The sequence below is a fragment of the Pseudophryne corroboree genome, chromosome 9 (assembly GCF_028390025.1).
Source record: "Pseudophryne corroboree isolate aPseCor3 chromosome 9, aPseCor3.hap2, whole genome shotgun sequence".
Lineage (NCBI taxonomy): Eukaryota > Metazoa > Chordata > Amphibia > Anura > Myobatrachidae > Pseudophryne > Pseudophryne corroboree.
The window spans coordinates 29500686-29519711 of NC_086452.1; the positions used below are offsets into that span (position 1 = coordinate 29500686).

The 19026-nt window shown below is 46.9% G+C and overlaps 1 long non-coding RNA gene across 1 annotated transcript in view; it reads right to left on the reverse strand.

Annotated features, from left to right (window-relative positions):
• The window catches only part of LOC134956644 (uncharacterized), a 110233-nt gene that overhangs the window by 11699 nt on the left and 79508 nt on the right, over positions 1 to 19026 (reverse strand). The window contains exon 3 of the long non-coding RNA XR_010186050.1: positions 17623 to 17695. This is a non-coding gene — a long non-coding RNA (uncharacterized LOC134956644). The remainder of the gene's footprint in view (positions 1 to 17622; positions 17696 to 19026) is intronic.

Below are 19026 nucleotides of genomic sequence, written 5' to 3' on the forward strand. Positions count from 1 at the left end.
TGACTCTTATGGAAAGCGGTGATACAAAGCATAGCCTGCCTAGGGACGAGTTGGCGTTTGCGAGATGCTGCTACTTGTGCTGCCGCTGCTGTTCATGCTGCGGGAGGAAATACATCTACCCAGTGGGCTGTCACAGTCATATAGTCCTGAGTCTGCCCTGCTCCACTTGTCCACATGTCCGTGGTTAAGTGGACGTTGGGTACAACTGCATTTTTTAGGACACTGGTGACTCTTTTTCTGACGTCTGTGTACATTCTCGGTATCGCCTGACTAGAGAAATGGAACCTAGATGGTTTTTGGTACCGGGGACACAGTACCTCAATCAATTCTCTAGTTCCCTGTGAATTAACGGTGGATACCGTAAACACGTTTAACACCACCCATGACTGCTGTGATATTTCATCTTCCTCGCAAAGGACAATTGGACAGTCAATTGCTTACTGGAAGTAGTACAAGTGGTCTTCCGACTTTCCCTCTGGGATGACGATCGACTCCCAGCAGCAACAACAGCAGCGCCAGCAGCAGTAGGCGTTACACTCAAGGATGCATTGGAGGAATCCCAGGCAGGAGAGGAGTGGTCAGACTTGCCAGTGACATGGCCTGCTGGACTATTGGCTTTCCTGTCTAAGGAGGAAATTGACACTGAGGGAGTTGGTGGTGTGGTTTGCAGGAGCTTGGTTACAAGAGGAAGGGATTTAGTTGTCAGTGGACTGCTTCCGCTGTCATCCAAAGTTTTTGAACTTGTCAATGACTTCTGATGAATGCGCTCCAGGTGACGTATAAGGGAGGATGTTCCTAGGTGGTTAACGTCCTTACCCCTACTTATTACAGCTTGACAAAGGCAACACACGGCTTGACAAATGTTGTCCGCATTTCTGTTAAAATAATTCCACACCGACGAGGTGATTTTTTTTGCAATTTGACCAGGCATGTCAATGGCCATATTCGTCCCACGGACAACAGGTGTCTCCCCGGGTGCCTGACTTAAACAAACCACCTCACCATCATAATCCTCCTTGTCAATTTCCTCCTCAGCGCTAGCAACACCCATATCCTCATCCTGGTGTACTTCAACAGTGACATCTTCAATTTGACTATCGGAACTGGACTGCGGGTGTTCCTTCCAGCACTTGAGAGGGCGTGTAAATGGTGGAAGGCGCCACCTCTTCCCGTCCAGTGTTGGGAAGGTCTGGCATCGCAACCGACACAATTGGACTCTCCTTGGGGATTTGTGATTTAGAAGAACGCACAGTTCTTTGCTGTGCTTTTGCCAGCTTAAGACTTTTCATTTTTCTAGCGAGAGGATGAGTGCTTCCATCCTCGTGTGAATCTGAACCACTAGCCATGAACAGAGGCCAGGGCCTCAGCCGTTCCTTGCCACTTCGTGTGGTAAATGGCATATTGGCAAGTTTACGCTTCTCATCAGACGCATTTAATTTAGATTTTTGGGTCATTTTACTGAACTTTTGTTTTTTGGATTTTACATGCTCTCTACTATGACATTGGGCATCGGCCTTGGCAGACGACGTTGATGGCATTTCATCGTCTCGGCCATGACTAGTGGCAGCAGCTTCAGCACGAGGTGGAAGTGGATCTTGATCTTTCCCTATTTTACCCTCCACATTTTTGTTCTCCATTTTTTAATGTGTGGAATTATATGCCAGTAATATATCAATAGCAATGGCCTACTGTACCGTACTGCTATATATTATATACTGGTGGTCAGCAAAATTCTGCACTGTCCTCCTACTATATATACTGCGCACAACTAAAATGCACCACAGGTAAGGATGGAGAGTATTCTTGACGACACAGAGGTAGGTAGAGCAGTGGGCTACTGTACCGTACTGCTATATATTATATACTGGTGGTCAGCAAAATTATGCACTGTCCTCCTACTATATATATACTGCGCACAACTAAAATGCACCACAGGTATGGATGGATAGTATACTTGAAGACACAAAGGTAGGTAGAGCAGTGGCCTACTGTACCGTAATGCTATATATTATTTACTGGTGGTCAGCAAAATTCTGCACTGTCCTTCTACTATATATACTGTGCACAACTAAAATGCACCACAGGTATGGATGGATAGTATACTTGACGACACAGAGGTAGGTAGAGCAGTGGCCTACTGTACCGTACTGCTATATATTATATACTGGTGGTCAGCAAAATTCTGCACTGTCCACCTACTATATATACTGCGCACAACTAAAATGCACCACAGGTATGGATGGTTAGTATACTTGACGACACAGAGGTAGGTAGAGCAGTGGCCTACTGTACCGTACTGCTATATATTATATACTGGTGGTCAGCAAAATTCTGCACTGTCCTCCTACTATATATACTGCGCACAACTAAAATGTACCACAGGTATGGATGGATAGTATACTTGACGACACAGAGGTAGGTAGAGCAGTGGCCTACTGTACCGTACTGCTATATATTATATACTGGTGGTCAGCAAAATTCTGCACTGTCCTCCTACTATATATACTGCGCACAACTAAAATGCACCACAGGTATGGATGGATAGTATACTTGACGACACAGAAATAGGTAGAGCAGTGGCCTACTGTACCGTACTGCTATATATTATATACTGGTGGTCAGCAAAATTATGCACTGTCCTCCTACTATATATATACTGCGCACAACTAAAATGCACCACAGGTATGGATGGATAGTATACTTGAAGACACAGAGGTAGGTAGAGCAGTGGCCTACTGTACCGTACTGCTATATATTATATACTGGTGGTCAGCAAAATTCTGCACTGTCCTTCTACTATATATACTGTGCACAACTAAAATGCACCACAGGTATGGATGGATAGTATACTTGACGACACAGAGGTAGGTAGAGCAGTGGCCTACTGTACCGTACTGCTATATATTATATACTGGTGGTCAGCAAAATTCTGCACTGTCCTCCTACTATATATACTGCGCACAACTAAAATGCACCACAGGTATGGATGGATAGTATACTTGACGACACAGAGATAGGTAGAGCAGTGGCCTACTGTACCGTACTGCTATATATTATATACTGGTGGTCAGCAAAATTATGCACTGTCCTCCTACTATATATATACTGCGCACAACTAAAATGCACCACAGGTATGGATGGATAGTATACTTGATGACACAGAGGTAGGTATAGCAGTGGACTACTGTACCGTACTGCTATATATTATATACTGGTGGTCAACAAAATTCTGCACTGTCCTCCTTCTATATATACTGCGCACAACTAAAATGCACCACAGCTATGGATGGATAGTATACTTGATGACACAGAGGTAGGTAGAGCAGGGGACTACTGTACCATACTGCTATATAATACTGGTGGTCACTGGTCAGCAAAATTCTGCACTGTCCTCCTACTATATATACTGCGCACAACTAAAATGCACCACAGGTATGGATGGATAGTATACTTGACAACACAGAGGTAGGTATAGCAGTGAACTACTGTACCGTACTGCTATATATTATATACTGGTGGTCAGCAAAATTCTGCACTGTCCTCCTTCTATATATACTGCGCACAACTAAAATGCACCACAGCTATGGATGGATAGTATACTTGACGACACAGAGGTAGGTAGAGCAGTGGACTACTGTACCGTACTGCTATATATTATATACTGGTGGTCAGCAAAATTCTGCACTGTCCTCCTGCTATATATATACTGCGCACAACTAAAATGCACCACAGGTATGGATGGATAGTATACTTGATGACACAGAGGTAGGTAGAGCAGTGGCCTACTCTACCGTACTGCTATATATTATATACTGGTGGTCAGCAAAATTCTGCACTGTCCTCCTACTATATATATACTGCGCACAACTAAAATGCACCACAGCTATGGATGGATAGTATACTTGACGACACAGAGGTAGGTAGAGCAGTGGACTACTGTACCGTACTGCTATATATTATATACTGGTGGTCAGCAAAATTCTGCACTGTCCTCCTACTATATATATATACTGCGCACAACTAAAATGCACCACAGCTATGGATGGATAGTATACTTGACGACACAGAGGTAGGTAGAGCAGGGGACTACTGTACCGTACTGCTATATAATACTGGTGGTCACTGGTCAGCAAAATTCTGCACTGTCCTCCTACTATATACTACAATGCAGCACAGATATGGAGCGTTTTTCAGGCAGACAACGTAGATATTTTCAGCACACTGAGCACAGATATTTGCAGCACACTGAACACAGATATTTGCAGCACACTGAGCACAGATATTTGCAGCACACTGAGCACAGATATTTGCAGCACACTGAGCACAGATATTTGCAGCACACTGAACACAGATATTTGCAGCACACTGAGCACAGATATTTGCAGCACACTGAGCAGATATTTGCAGCACACTGAGCACAGATATTTGCAGCACACTGAACACAGATATTTGCAGCACACTGAACACAGATATTTGCAGCACACTGAGCACAGATATTTGCAGCACACTGAGCACAGATATTTGCAGCACACTGAACACAGAAACTGAGAGAACGCTGCACATCCTCTCCCTATCATCTCCAATGCACGAGTGAAAATGGCGGCGATGCGCGGCTCCTTATATAGAATACGAATCTCGTGAGAATCCGACAGCGGGATGATGACGTTCGTGGGTGCTCGGGTTAACCGAGCAAGGCGGGAGGATCCGAGTCTGCCTCGGAACCGTGTAAAATGGGTGAAGTTCGGGGGGTTTCGGATTCCGAGGAACCGAACCCGCTCATCTCTACCTTTAATAGGATTAACTGAGCCAGGGCAGTCAGACTTAATCCCCTGCAGTAATGACTTAATCCCCTGATGTATTGATCTCTCTGTATTGTATTGCAGCTGAGAACAATAGATGAAGGGTTTATGGTAATAAACCATGGTGTGCCTAGGCGCAGCAGAGAAGCCAAGATGATCATGGCTCCATCTATATATCATCCGGGTAGACATGATGACTGCCGACATGGTCACTGTCAACATGCTAAGCGACCCTGACAACAGTCTCATGTCAACCTGACTGTCCACAAGTCATACCACACCGACGACCCCACCTATGCAGTATTATACAGCGGGGGCAGGGCTAGAATATGAAATTTAATGCAAATTGCATAATGTAACCTCACGCCTACTTCAGTCGGGAAGTGGTTCGGCATCGATAGTCTTACTAACTCTGTCAGGAAGCTGGGAGAGCGTCCCCCTCCCCAAATTTGGACTTTCGCAGACCTTCCAGGAGAATTGGCAAGTAGGTCTAATACTATTGCTGCTTTAAACCCAGAAACACTGACAGTTGACAGCTCTGAAAAACTGTCACTTGGTAAATAAGCCCCTAGAATTATCCCCTGGAGTAAGCAATGGCCCCCAGCAAAGCCCAGCAGCTCCTTGTGGTACACAATCACTATGGGGCAGCTGCCTCCATGTGTTCAGGAGAAGACCTGACCTCATCCTGAATGCCAGCCAGGATCCTTCTGATGAGCTGAATCTCTTAGCTGGGAATTCAGATTTTACAGCAATGGCCATTACCTAACTGTTCTGGCACCCAACAGGTTAATCCACGTTATTTAAAATAGTGAATGATGTAACGTTTCTAGTCCGTCCTATGCTAGGATTTAAATTATATAGACGTCCGGCACATTGAGTAATAACCATGACAGACAATTGTATGTACAAATTTATCAATGAATACTTACTGTGCAAGCTCTGATATAAGACTCACCACAGCATTAGTAGTCACTGACTCAATACTAGATTACCGTAAAAGTCATAATTCACAAACTCTTCGGCAGGAACATTAATCAGACCCTGGGCAGTGGTGATCCATGAATCTTATTATCTTTGCATTTTAAGTAGTTTCTGTATTTCTGAGTATCCTGGTTTAATCTAGAGATGTGCGCCAACCCCTGTGTTTTTGTTTTGGATCTGTATATTTTTCTTTAAATTGATCAAAACAGATAAAATCACATCATTGTTTTGTTCCTACAGTATTATTAACCTCAGTAACATTCATTTCCACTCATTTACGGTCAGTTTTGTCCACTTCACAGCTCCCAATATGGGGGTCATTCCGAGTTGTTGGCTCGCAAGCTGCTTTTAGCAGCATTGCACACGCTAAGCCGCCGCCTACTGGGAGTGAATCTTAGCTTATCAAAATTGCGAACGAAAAATTAGCAGAATTGCGAATAGACAGTTCTTAGCAGTTTCTGAGTAGCTCCAGACTTACTCTTCCAGTGCGATCAGTTCAGTCAGCTTCGTTCCTGGTTTGACGTCACAAACACACCCAGCGTTCGCCCAGACACTCCTCCGTTTCTCCAGCCACTCCCGCGTTTTTCCCAGAAACGGTAGCGTTTTTTCACACACTCCCATAAAACGTCCAGTTTCCGCCCAGAAACACCCACTTCCTGTCAATCACATTACGATCACCAGAACGAATAAAAAACCTTGTAATGCCGTGAGTAAAATACCTAACTGCATAGCAAATTTACTTGGCGCAGTCGCACTGCGGACATTGCGCATGCGCATTAGCGACTAATCGCTCCATTGCGAAAAACAAAATAACGAGCGAACAACTCGGAATGACCCCCATTGTTTTCATCCAGTTTAGGACAAAAGGTTGCACCAAGTTAACTGGCTGACTAAGGTAAGTGGCAGCAGTGGGTGGCACAGACATGTAGCAGTTCAACTAAACATGGCGCATCTAGAAACCAGAATGGCAGTGCAGTGGCAGACCGTGGCAGTTTAATAAACTATACCACCCCATAGAAAGTAATCAAATGTTTTCATTAAACAAGAATTAGCTCAGAGACCCGTGGGAATTACAGAGAAATGGAGGTGGAGTATATAGAGGAAGGCAGGAAAAGGAATGATTGATTGATTGATTGATTGATTGATTGATTGATTGATTCATATAAATTAACATGTGTGAGGCACCACATAATTTCTTGTTAAAAATGTGTTGCAAATTAGTAATGCAAACGTCCCCAAAAAATACTGGTATGAGTCGTTGGGTCGACACAACTTAGGTCGACAGTCATTAGGTCAACAACTATAGGTCGACACAACTTAGGTTGACAGGGTCACTAGGTCAACATGGTCATTAGGTCGACATGTACTAGGTCGACAGGTCAAAAGGTCGACATGAGTTTATTTACTGTTTTGGGTGTCGTTTTCTTCGTAAAGTGATGGGGAACCCCAATTAGTGCACCGTGTCCCCTCGCATGGATCGCTTCGCTCGCCATGCTTCGGGCAAGGTACTTCGCTCCGCTGCTGATGCGCTCAGCACAGGTTACCGTTCCCAATTGTAGTCCACGTGGATCGTAAAGTATGAAATAGTCCAAAAATTTTAAAAAAATGTGAAAACCTCATGTCGTCCATTTGACCTGTCAACCTAGTACATGTCAACCTAATGACCATGTCGACCTAGCAACCCTGTCGACCTAATGCTTTTCGACCTATCCTATAGTGGTCAACCTAATGACTGTCGACCTAAGTGGTGTCGACCTAATGACTGTATCCCAAAAATACAGCCCATTGTGAAAAGAAAAGTGGTACAAGATGGAATTGTTCTTGGGTCCTTCTACCCACTTTTATGAAGGGCATGCACAGTTTAACAAACCAAAAACTTCAGCAAAAGGGACTGCCACTTTTGTGGCATAAGTGCTTGGTTTTTTGGGCCCCCACAAAACAATAATTTTGGAAGGACTACCTCTGATCACTAATGAGGAGGTTGATGATGAGGATGTTAATCACAAAATATTATCATTTTGTAAAATAAATTTAATGAACTTGCCGCAAATGGCGTAACATGTAGGAGATGCCTAGATGGTTTACATCCCTACCTCTACTAACTCTGGCCTCACTAAAGGAGCAGACGCCTTCACAAACATTGTCAGGATTTGGGGGGAAATAATCCCACACCCAAGAGATGGTTTTATTGGTTTTATGCCCAGGCATCACAATGGCTTTCTTTTTATCAAGGGCACTGGTGGATGATTTACACAAATAACAACATCAACATCCTCATCATCCTCAGTAGTATCAGATAGTAAACAATTATCCACTTCCAAAGTACAGTAGCATCCTTAATTTCTATTATGTCATCATCTTCACTTGTACTGTTCATCCCCACATTTGCAGATGGGGCAGAAATGGTGGAAAGAGGCCAATGAGGCTTCTCTATGAGAAATGTCAGACTCACACATAGCTAACGTGGACAACCCTCAGGGATTAGTGAACACACAGTTTGTTCTCCAGCCTTGGTGTTCTTTTCTTTGGGCACTGAATTGTTGGTTTTTTAATGTAACACCTCTACCTCTTTTGTTAACAGTGTGAAATATTTTGATTTTAGGTCCCCTTTCCTAAACTTTCTGCCTCCTGGACCACCTTTACTAGATGTTGTAGTACTATTATGACTGGCAGCAGCCATAGCACTAGTGCTTGGTTGCTGCTGTTGACTGATAATGATCCATATTGACTATTTATGTGAATGCAGTGGGGTACAGCGCCTACAGCACCCACAAGGTATACATAAAAAAATCAATGAAAGTATCTCTTCCTTGAACTTTTTTTGCAAATGACAACTCACACTGCAGACTAACAGTGCCTATATTATGTGAACACAGGGGGTCATTCCGAGTTGTTCGCTCGCAAGCGGATTTTAGCAGATTTGCTCATGCTAAGCCACCGCCTACTGGGAGTGAATCTTAGCATCTTAAAATTGCGAACGATGTATTCGCAATATTGCGATTACACACCTCGTAGCAGTTTCTGAGTAGCTTCAGACTTACTCGGCATCTGCGATCATTTCACTGCTTGTCGTTCCTGGTTTGACGTCACAAACACACCCAGCGTTTGCCCAGACACTCCCCCGTTTCTCTGGCCACTCCTGCGTTTTTTCCGGAAACGGTAGCGTTTTTTCCCACACGCCCATAAAACGGCCTGTTTCCGCCCAGTAACACCCATTTCCTGTCAATCACATTACGATCACCAGAACGATGAAAAAGCCGTGAGTAAAATTCCTAACTGCATAGCAAATTTACTTGGCGCAGTCGCAGTGCGGACATTGCGCAAGCGCATTAAGCGGAAAATCGCTGCGATGCGAAGATTTTTACCGAGCGAACAACTCGGAATGACCCCCACAATGAAGTACAGCCTGTGGAGTCACAATGCAGTGGAGTATGGCCTGTAGAGTCAAAGTACTTGTATTTATGTGAACAAATGCAGTGGGGTACAGCACACAAGTTGTACAAAAAAATAACACTTTCTTTTTATTTTTTGTTAAAATGACAACTTACACTGCGGAGTCACAGTGCTTATATGTATGGACACAGTACGGCTCAGCACCTATTGAACTTTATTGAACACACAAGTTGTGTAAAAAAAAACTTTCTGTTTTTGCACAAATGACAACTCACACGGTGCTTATATGTATGAATGCAGTGGGGCAGAGCCTGGCCTGAACACACACAAGCTTTTTTTTTGGGCAGCATGGATGGCATAGTGGTTAGTATTATTGGCCAGCAATGAGGTCATGAGTTCAATTCCTGGGCATGGCACATTGGTGGAGAGTTTGCATGTTCTCTCCATATTTGTGTGTTTTCTCTAAAAACATACTGGTAGGTTAATTGACTTTTGACAATAAATTAACCATAATGTTTACTAGAGCTGGTTTGTTTATGCTAAAAACCACACACACACGAACTTTGGGGTCCCTATTTGAACTGAGTCCCAGCTCTGAACACTTTGGGGTTCCAAGTCGCTTTGGGGTCATCCCGCCAATTTGGATCTCTGATCAAAAAAAGGGATGTGTGTGTTTTGGATTGAATGTAAGTAGGGCTATTTTTGGGCCAGAACACTCCAAAACACCATTCCTGAAGGTCTTTTCTAAAATGCCGTCACCAGGAACGGCGTTCCGGAACGTCTGCGGCCCGGCCCGGCACTTCCATGCTGCTGCTATCTTCACTTCCCCTGTGTCTGTGAGCCTGCCTGAAAGAAAGAGAGTGCAGTGTAAGTCTCTCCTTCCCCTCACTGTGTCCTTCCTCCGGCGCCCAATCAAAGCTTGCGGACCAGCAGCGGCAGACCCTGATTCGCTGCCGGCCTGCAAGCTTTGATTGGCTCCTAAGCCGGGCGGCATAATACAAATAGCCACCAGAGACTGGACACATCGTGGGGAAGGATAGATGTGCACTGAGCTCTCCTCCCCACAGGCAGGCTCACAGACAGGAGACATGGAGGCAGCAGCAAGAGGGGTGAGCCCTACAACTGGTGGCTATGTGTAACTCGCACTACTGGTGGCTATGTGTAACTGGCACTACTGGGGGTTATGTGTAACAGGCAATACTGGGGGTTATGTGTAACTGGCACTACTGGGGATTATGTGTAACTGGCACTACTGGGGGTTATGTGTAACTGGCACTACTGGGGGCTATGGCCCTCATTCCGAGTTGTTCGCTCGCAAGCTGTTTTTAGCAGCTTTGCACACGCTAAGCCGCCGCCTACTGGGAGTGAATCTTAGCTTATCAAAATTGCGACCGAAAAATTTGCAATATTGCGAAAAGACTTCTCTGTGCAGTTTCTGAGTAGCTCGAGACTTACTCTTCCAGTGCGATCAGTTCAGTGCTTGTCGTTCCTGGTTTGACGTCACAACACACCCAGCGTTCGCCCAGACACTCCCCCGTTTCTCCAGCCACTCCCGCGTTTTTCCCAGAAACGGTAGCGTTTTTTCACACACTCCCATAACACGGCCTGTTTCCGCCCAGAAACACCCACTTCCTGTCAATCACATTACGATCACCAGAACGAATAAAAAACCTTGTAATGCCGTGAGTAAAATACCTAACTGCATAGCAAATTTACTTGGCGCAGTCGCACTGCGGACATTGCGCATGCGCATTAGCGACTAATCGCTCCGCTGCGAAAAAAAAATAACGAGCTTTCAACTCGGAATGACCACCTATGTGTAACAGGCACTACTGTGGGCTATGTGTAACTGGCACTACTGGGGGTTATGTGTAACAGGCACTACTGGGGGCTATGTGTAACTGGCACTACTGGGGGTTATGTGTAACAGGCACTACTGTGGGCTATGTGTAACTGGCACTACTGGGGGTTATGTGTAACAGGCACTTCTGGGGGCTAAGTGTAACAGACACTACTGGGGGCTATGTGTAACTGGCACTACTGGGGCTATGTGTAACAGGAATTACTCGGGGCTATGTGCAACTGGCACTACTGGGGGCTATGTGTAACAGGCACTACTGGGGGCTATATGTAACAGGCACTACTCGGGGCTATGTGCAACTGGCATTACTGGGGGCTATGTGCAACTGGCACTACTGGGGCTGTGTGTAACAGGAATTACTCGGGACTTTGTGCAACTGGCACTACTGGGGGCTATGTGTAACAGGCTCTACTGGGGGCTATGTGTAACAGGCACTACTCTGGGCTATGTGTAACAGGCACTACGAGGGTATATGTGCAACTCGCACTACTGGGGGCTATGTGTAACAGGCACTACTGGGGGCTATATGTAACAGGCACTACTCTGGGCTATGTGCAGCTGGCACTACTGGGGCTATGTGTAACTGGCACTACTGGGGGCTATGTGTAACTGGCACTACTGGGGGTTATGTGTAACAGGCACTACTCGGGGCTATGTGCAACTGGCACTACTGGGAGCTATGTGTAACAGGCACTACTGGGTGCTATGTGTAACAGGCACTACTGGGGGCTATGTGTAACAGGCATTACTGAGGGCTATGTGCAACTGGCACTTCTGGGGGCTATGTGTAACAGGCACTACTGGGGGCTATGTGTAACAGGCACTACTGGGGGCTATGTGTAACAGGCATTACTGGGGGCTATGTGCAACTGGCACTTCTGGGGGCTATGTGTAACAGGCACTACTGGGGGCTATGTGTAACAGGCACTACTGGGGGCTATGTGTAACTGGCACTACGGGGGGGGGGGGGTATGTGTAACTGGCACTACTGGGGGCTATGTGTAACAGGCACTACTCTGGGCTATGTGTAACTGGCACTACTGGGGGCTATGTGTAACAGGCACTACTCGGGGCTATGTGCAACTGGCACTACTGGGAGCTATGTGTAACAGGCACTACTGGGTGCTATGTGTAACAGGCACTACTGGGGGCTATGTGTAACTGGCACTACTGGGGGCTATGTGCAACTGGCACTTCTGGGGGCTATGTGTAACAGGCACTACTGGGGGCTATGTGTAACAGGCACTACTGGGGTCTATATGTAACTGGCACTACGGGGGATATGTGTAACTGGCACTACTGGGGGCTATGTGTAACTGGCACTACTGGGTGCTATGTGTAACTTGCACTACTGCAGACAATGTGTAATTGGCACTACTGGGGGCTATGTGTAACAGGCACTACTGGGGTCTATGTGTAACTGGCACTACGGGGGATATGTGTAACTGGCACTACTGGGGGCTATGTGTAACTGGCACTACTGGGGGCTATGTGTAACTTGCACTACTGCAGACAATGTGTAATTGGCACTACTGGGGGCTATGTGTAACTGGCACTACTGGGGGTATTATGTGTTTAAAAAAAAGTTTATGCACCAATTGATGCCCTGCCCTTTTTGTGCTCCACCCACATCACCGCCCACTTCTGCCCCGCCCACAGTTCCTGAACCTATTTTCCTACAAAAATAGCACTGCATGTAATTCCCTCTCTGGTGATTTCGGGTATCAAAACAGGTCAAAATTACATGATTTTAGCTGCTTTTATAAAATTGAAAAGAAATCCAGATCCAAAGCAAAAATCTATATATTTGAGGGTGGTTTTGTCAAGACCAAAACATGACGATGATTTAGAACCAAAACTTGAGGGTCTGTGCACATCGGTTTATGTGAGTCCATGTGATAGGGAATACAGAGTGTAAGCTCCACTGGGGCAAAAAAATATGATAAATAGCCACCAGTGGCGTAACTAGGGGGGTGCGAGCAGGGTACACGCCCTGGGCACTGTGGCAGTCCCAGCAGAGGGGGGCACCACTGACACTTGCATGGCCCACTCACCCACTGTATCACCATTGCGCTCACCACCGCCGGAGCTCCGCCCGTCCTCCCTCCGTAGGTGGATTCAGGGGTGGAGGTGATCGCAGCACACAGCCCCAAGCCGCCACGTAGTACTGGACTCTTCCCTGCCCTCTGTCACCGGTGCTCTCCTCCTCAGCCTGCCCTAAGAATGCGCTAAGCCCACGGCCAGCCCATGCTCCCAATGCGGCGCTGCGCGGGAAGCCGAGGCCCAAGGTGGGGAGCCGCTGTCTGCTCTGCTCTTGCAGTCTCTATACTGTCCGTGGAGGAGACACTGTTACCTCTCCAGCAGTCAGCTTGGGAGCCGAAGGGAGGTTGCTAGATGCAGCCAGGAGGTGGTGAAGCAATCTGTGTTTGCATGAGGGGTGTAGCCGGAGGCTGGGGTCTGGGCCAAGCAATGTCCCGGTGGGAGATGATGGCATGGCTGAGAGACACAGGGGGGAGATGGTGTGGCTGAGAGATGCAGGGGGAGATGGTGTGGCTGATAGACGCAGGGGGAGATGGTGTGGCTGAGAGGCACAGGGGGGAGATGGTGTGGCTGAGAGACGCAGGGGGAGATGGTGTGGCTGAGAGACGCAGGGGGAGATGGTGAGGCTGAGAGGCACAGGGGGGAGATGGTGTGGCTGAGAGACGCAGGGGAAGATGGTGTGGCTGATAGACGCAGGGGGAGATGGTGTGGCTGAGAGGCACAGGGGGGAGATGGTGTGGCTGAGAGATGCAGGAGGCAGGATGTGAGTCTGGTTGAACCGCTGTTGTATGATGCTGACCTTGTCAATATTCATACATAAACAGGCATCTTCTGGACGTTGCGATCTCCTACATGAATAGTGAATAACGACTGAAGACGCCGGCTGCCTTAGAGGATACATTTCTTCAGAGGTTCCACAGTGCGATCAACCATCATATAGGTAAGGTGCGTGTGGAATTGAAAAGAGTGTTCCCAGTGTGATGAGAAACAGGTGGCATGTCATACTGGCACGTCCCATTTTTAGTGACCACACCCATGTGTGTATGCGGTCATGTCCATTTTTCAGCACGCACATAACTTTTGGGGTATTTTTTTGGGGGGACATACTTAATCTTGCCCTGGACTCCAATAACATTAGTTACACCTCTGATAGCCAACATCTATGTTTCCTGCTCAAAGACTGCCCTCTCTGTATCACCCATGTTTGGCTATCCCTCCCCTACAGATTGTGCGCACTTATAAGCAGGGCCCTCTTGTACTCTTGAGTCTTCCTCTGCTTACCAACACCATTATCTCTTCCCACATGGCATTCTCTTTGCAATCAGTGGCCCTGACCCTCCAACTGGGGTACAGATTCAGCCCGCGCTCGTTTTCTAGAAACTACCATGTATATATTTGTTGTTGTTTTTTCTAATCTGACATGTATATATTGTATTTTTTTTACTATTATGTCTGTAATGTACTTTTGTGTACAGTTTAAGTAATCCTATGCAGTGGCAGTACTGTGGTCGGTAACACCCAGTGTGTCCAAGGAAGCACCCCCGAAAAGGGGGCATGACCTCATGGATAGGGGTGTGGTCTCGTGGACGTCCCTGCTGACATCATTACAGGGGCCATGGCCTTGTGGGAATCCCCCAATTACCTCACTACGGGGGCATGCCCAGCAACCACAGACTCTGGGGTCTATTCATAAAGCAGTGAAAAGAGTGGAGAGGTGAGCCAGTGTAGAAGTTGCCCATGGCAACCAATCAGCATTGACGTAACAGTTATAATTTGCATACTATAAAATTATACAGAGCAGCTGATTGGTTGCCATGGGCAACTTCTTCACTGGCTCAATTCGCCACACTTTCACTGCTTCATGAATAGACCCCTCTGTCTGCACTGCCAGCTCCTTCTCAGTGACAGGAGCCGAGTGCTACAGGCAGGGTCTCTATAATGGCCCTGGCATTGTAGTTAATGGGGGCGTGGTCATGGCTCAGGGGGGCATGGTTTAGCGGCACACCCCCATGTTTCTGTATGCCTGGTAGCCAAGCAGGGCGGCTGGAAGGCTACACTGCTTGGCCAACCCCGATCTCCATGTGCCAGGCAGCCGAACAGAGTGGCAGTAAGCAGCACTGCTCAGCCAGACCAGGTCTCTGTGAGGCCAGCCCTGCTCAGTACCACCGGCCTGACTGCCATGCTTGCAGCTGCTACTGTGTGAGGGGAGGAGAGCGCAGCACCTTTCCTGACCCTCACTGCTCAGTGAAGTCCGGTCTCTCGTGGCGGCGGCGTGAATCTCAAATAAGGCGCCGGTTCATTAGCCAATCAGAGCTTGCGAACCAGCAGCCACAGCTCCTGATTGGCTGCCAGTCTGCAAGCCCTGATTGGCTAACGAACCTGCGCCTCATTTGAGATTCACACCGCTGCTGGAGACCGGACTTTACTGAATATTGAGGGGCAGGAGAGGTGCTGCGCTGCGCTCTCCTCCCCTCTCCTCACACAGCAGCAGTGAGCAGCAGGGAGGAGGAGGGGAGGAAAGAGATATGCACTGTGGGGAACTTGTGCATCTGGCATTGTGGGGCATATGTGCATCTGGCACTGTGGGGAACTTGTGCATCTGGCACTGTTGATCATATGTGCATCTGGCACTGTTGATCATATGTGCATCTGGCGCTGTGGATCACATGTGCATCTGGCACTGTGGGGCATATGTGCATCTGGCACTGTGGGGTATATGTGCATCTGGCACTGTAGGGCATATGTGCATTTGGCACTGTGGGGTATTTGTGTATCTGGCACTGTGGGCATTTGTGTATCTGGCACTGGGGGCATATTTGTATTTTGCACTGTGGGGGCATATGTGTATCTGGCACTGTGGGGCACATGTGTACCTGCCACTGTGGGACATATGTGTATCTGGCACTGTGGAGTATATGTGTATCTGGCACATTAGGGCATATGTGCATCTGGTACTGTGGGGCATTTGTGTATCTGGCACTGTGGGGCATATGTGTATCTGGCACTGTGGGGAATATGTGTATCTGGCACTGTGGGGCATATGTGCATCTGGCGCTGTGGATCATATGTGCATCTGGCGCTGTGGATCACATGTGCATCTGGCACTGTGGGGCATATGTGCATCTGGCACTGTGGGGCATATGTGCATCTGGCACTGTGGGGCATATGTGCACCTGGCACTGTGGGCATTTGTGTATCTGGCACTGGGGGCATATTTGTATCTTGCACTGGGGAGGCATATGTGTATCTGGCACTCTAGGGGCATATGTGTACCTGGCACTGTGGGACATATGTGTACCTGGCACTGTTGGGCATATGTGTATCTGGCACTGTGGGGGCATATATAACATAGTAACATAGTATCTGAGGTTGAAAAAAGACAATTGTCCATCGAGTTCAACCTATTTGGGGTCTCCTATGCATGATGATTTGACTAAAATTTCTGACTGATGCTGCTGTCAGCCATTTTATCCCTATTTATAGTAACGATAATGCATGACTATGCACCATACCCCTGGATATCCTTATCCATTAGGAATTTATCTAACCCATTCTTAAAGGTGTTGACAGATTCCGCCATTACAACTCCCTCCGGCAGGGAATTCCAAACATGTATTGTCCTTACCGTGAAAAAGCCTTTACGCCGTATTGTGCGGAATCTCCTCTCCTCTAACCTGAGCGAGTGTCCACGAGTCCTCTGTGTTGATCTAACCAAAAACAAGTCCCGCGCAAGCTCTGTGTATTGTCCCCTTATATATTTGTAGATGTTGATCATATCCCCTCTTAGTCTCCGCTTTTCCAATGTAAACATGCCTAGTCTTTCAAGCCTTTCCTTGTATTCCATCATCTCCATGCCCTTAATTAGTTTGGTCGCCCTCCTCTGTACCTTTTCAAGCTCCAGGATATCCTTTTTGTAGTACGGTGCCCAGAATTGTACACAGTATTCAAGGTGTGGCCTCACTAGTGATTTATATAACGGGAGTATAATACTCTCGTCCCTAGTATCAATACCCCGTTTATGTGTATATGGCACTGTGGGGCATATGTGTATATGGCACTGTGGGGCATATATGTATCTGGCACTGTGGGGGCATATTTGTATCTGGCACTGTGGGGGCATATCTGGCACTATGGGGTCATATCTGGCACTGTACGAGCATATCTGGCACTGCTGGGGTCATATGTGTATCTGGTACTGTGGGAGCACATATGGCCCAGTGGGGGCATATGTGTATCTGGCACTATTGGGGTCATATGTGTATCTGGCCCCCCTAAGTGTATCACACCCCCATTTTCATTGACCACACCCCATGTGGCATCTGGCCACACCCATTTTTTGTCACGTGCGCACACACAGTACCACTAAGAATTTTTCTTCTACTTGCACCACTGAGTAAGCAAGCACCTTTTCTGATGCTGCAGACCCCTTGCAGCATTTATAAGAAAGGATAATACTAATGATAACAATGATGATTATACAGCATTTCAAAATACCATAAGTCTTAGCTATTACTTAGAGAGAAAGCAGGCAGAGCGTGTCATACTCACATTTATATGTCTGGTGAAGTTGTCTCACCCCCGATTGATGGTATAAATATTCTATGTTCCTTTATTCCCTGTCCTGGAAGAAAGAATTGGCCTGATTTTCACCTCATAAACTTTCACAACAGCAACTGGTAAAGTATATGAAACTTTTGCATTAGTAATAGATTAAGTGGAAATATTATGCGTGCAGAAATTAGAAGATCCTATGAATTGGTGTCTCGTTCAAAATATGCTGATTTTAAACTTAAGGACATTTCCCAATTATGTTCTGTAAAAATAGACTGCAGCATTGGATGACACACATCTTCTCCCACTGGCAGTTGTATAACTATTGCCTGTCTAATGTTACAATAATTATAGATTATAGACTTACGGTAGCTGTAGTGGCTGCGAATCATGGGGTCATTCCGAGTTGATCGCTAGCTGAAAATGTTCGCTGCGCAGCGTTGATGCAAAAAAAGGCACTTCTGCGCATGCGTTTGCGGCGCAATGCGCACGCACAATGTACTTTCACAACGGCGATGTAGTTTCACACAAGGTCTACCGAAACTTTTCAGTCGCACTGCTGGCCGCAGAGTGATTGACAGGAAGTGGACGTTTCCGGGTGTCAACTGACAGTTTTCAGGAAGTGTTCGGAAAAACGCAGGCGTGGCAGGACAAATGCAGGTGTGGCTGGGCGAACGCAGGGCGTGTTCATGACGTCAAAACAGGAACTGAGCAGTCTGAAGTGATCACAAGCGCTGAGTAGGTCTGAAGCTACTCTGAAACTGCACAAAATTATTTTGTAGCCGCTCTGCGATCCTTTCGTTCGCACTTCTGCTAAACTAAAATACACTCCCAGTGGAAGGCGGCATAGCGTTTGCACGGCTGCTAAAAACAGCTAGCGAGCGATCAACTCGGAATGACCCCCATGTCCCTCTGGCTGCTGTTGTTGCTGCGGCTATTCACTGTTCTCGTCAATGCACTAACTTTTCCCATAACCCGAGGTTGTCAGAGTATCTCTCTGTGAGACAGATGCATCACAGCTTGGAGAGATGGGGTCTATTCAGAGCCGGCCCTAACCAATATGATGCCCTAGGCAAGATTTTGGCTGGTGCCCCCTAGCACCACCGCTAGTTCTGCAGAAGATGCCTGGCATGAGTCAGCTGGCAGCTCTGCTAACGTCGGGCACCTTTTGTCTATGAAAATGCATCTTATTTGCATTACTATGTGGCTAGGCTGCACAAGCAGCTTCTGCTGATTAAAATGATATGCGGCATGCCTATATTCTGTGTGCGTCTGCGGCTGTATCTGCATACGAAATGCTACATTACAGTGATTTCCAGGAATACACTGCAACGTAGCATTCGTATGCAGATACAGCCGCAGTCACACACAGAATATAGGCATGCCGCATATCATTTTAAT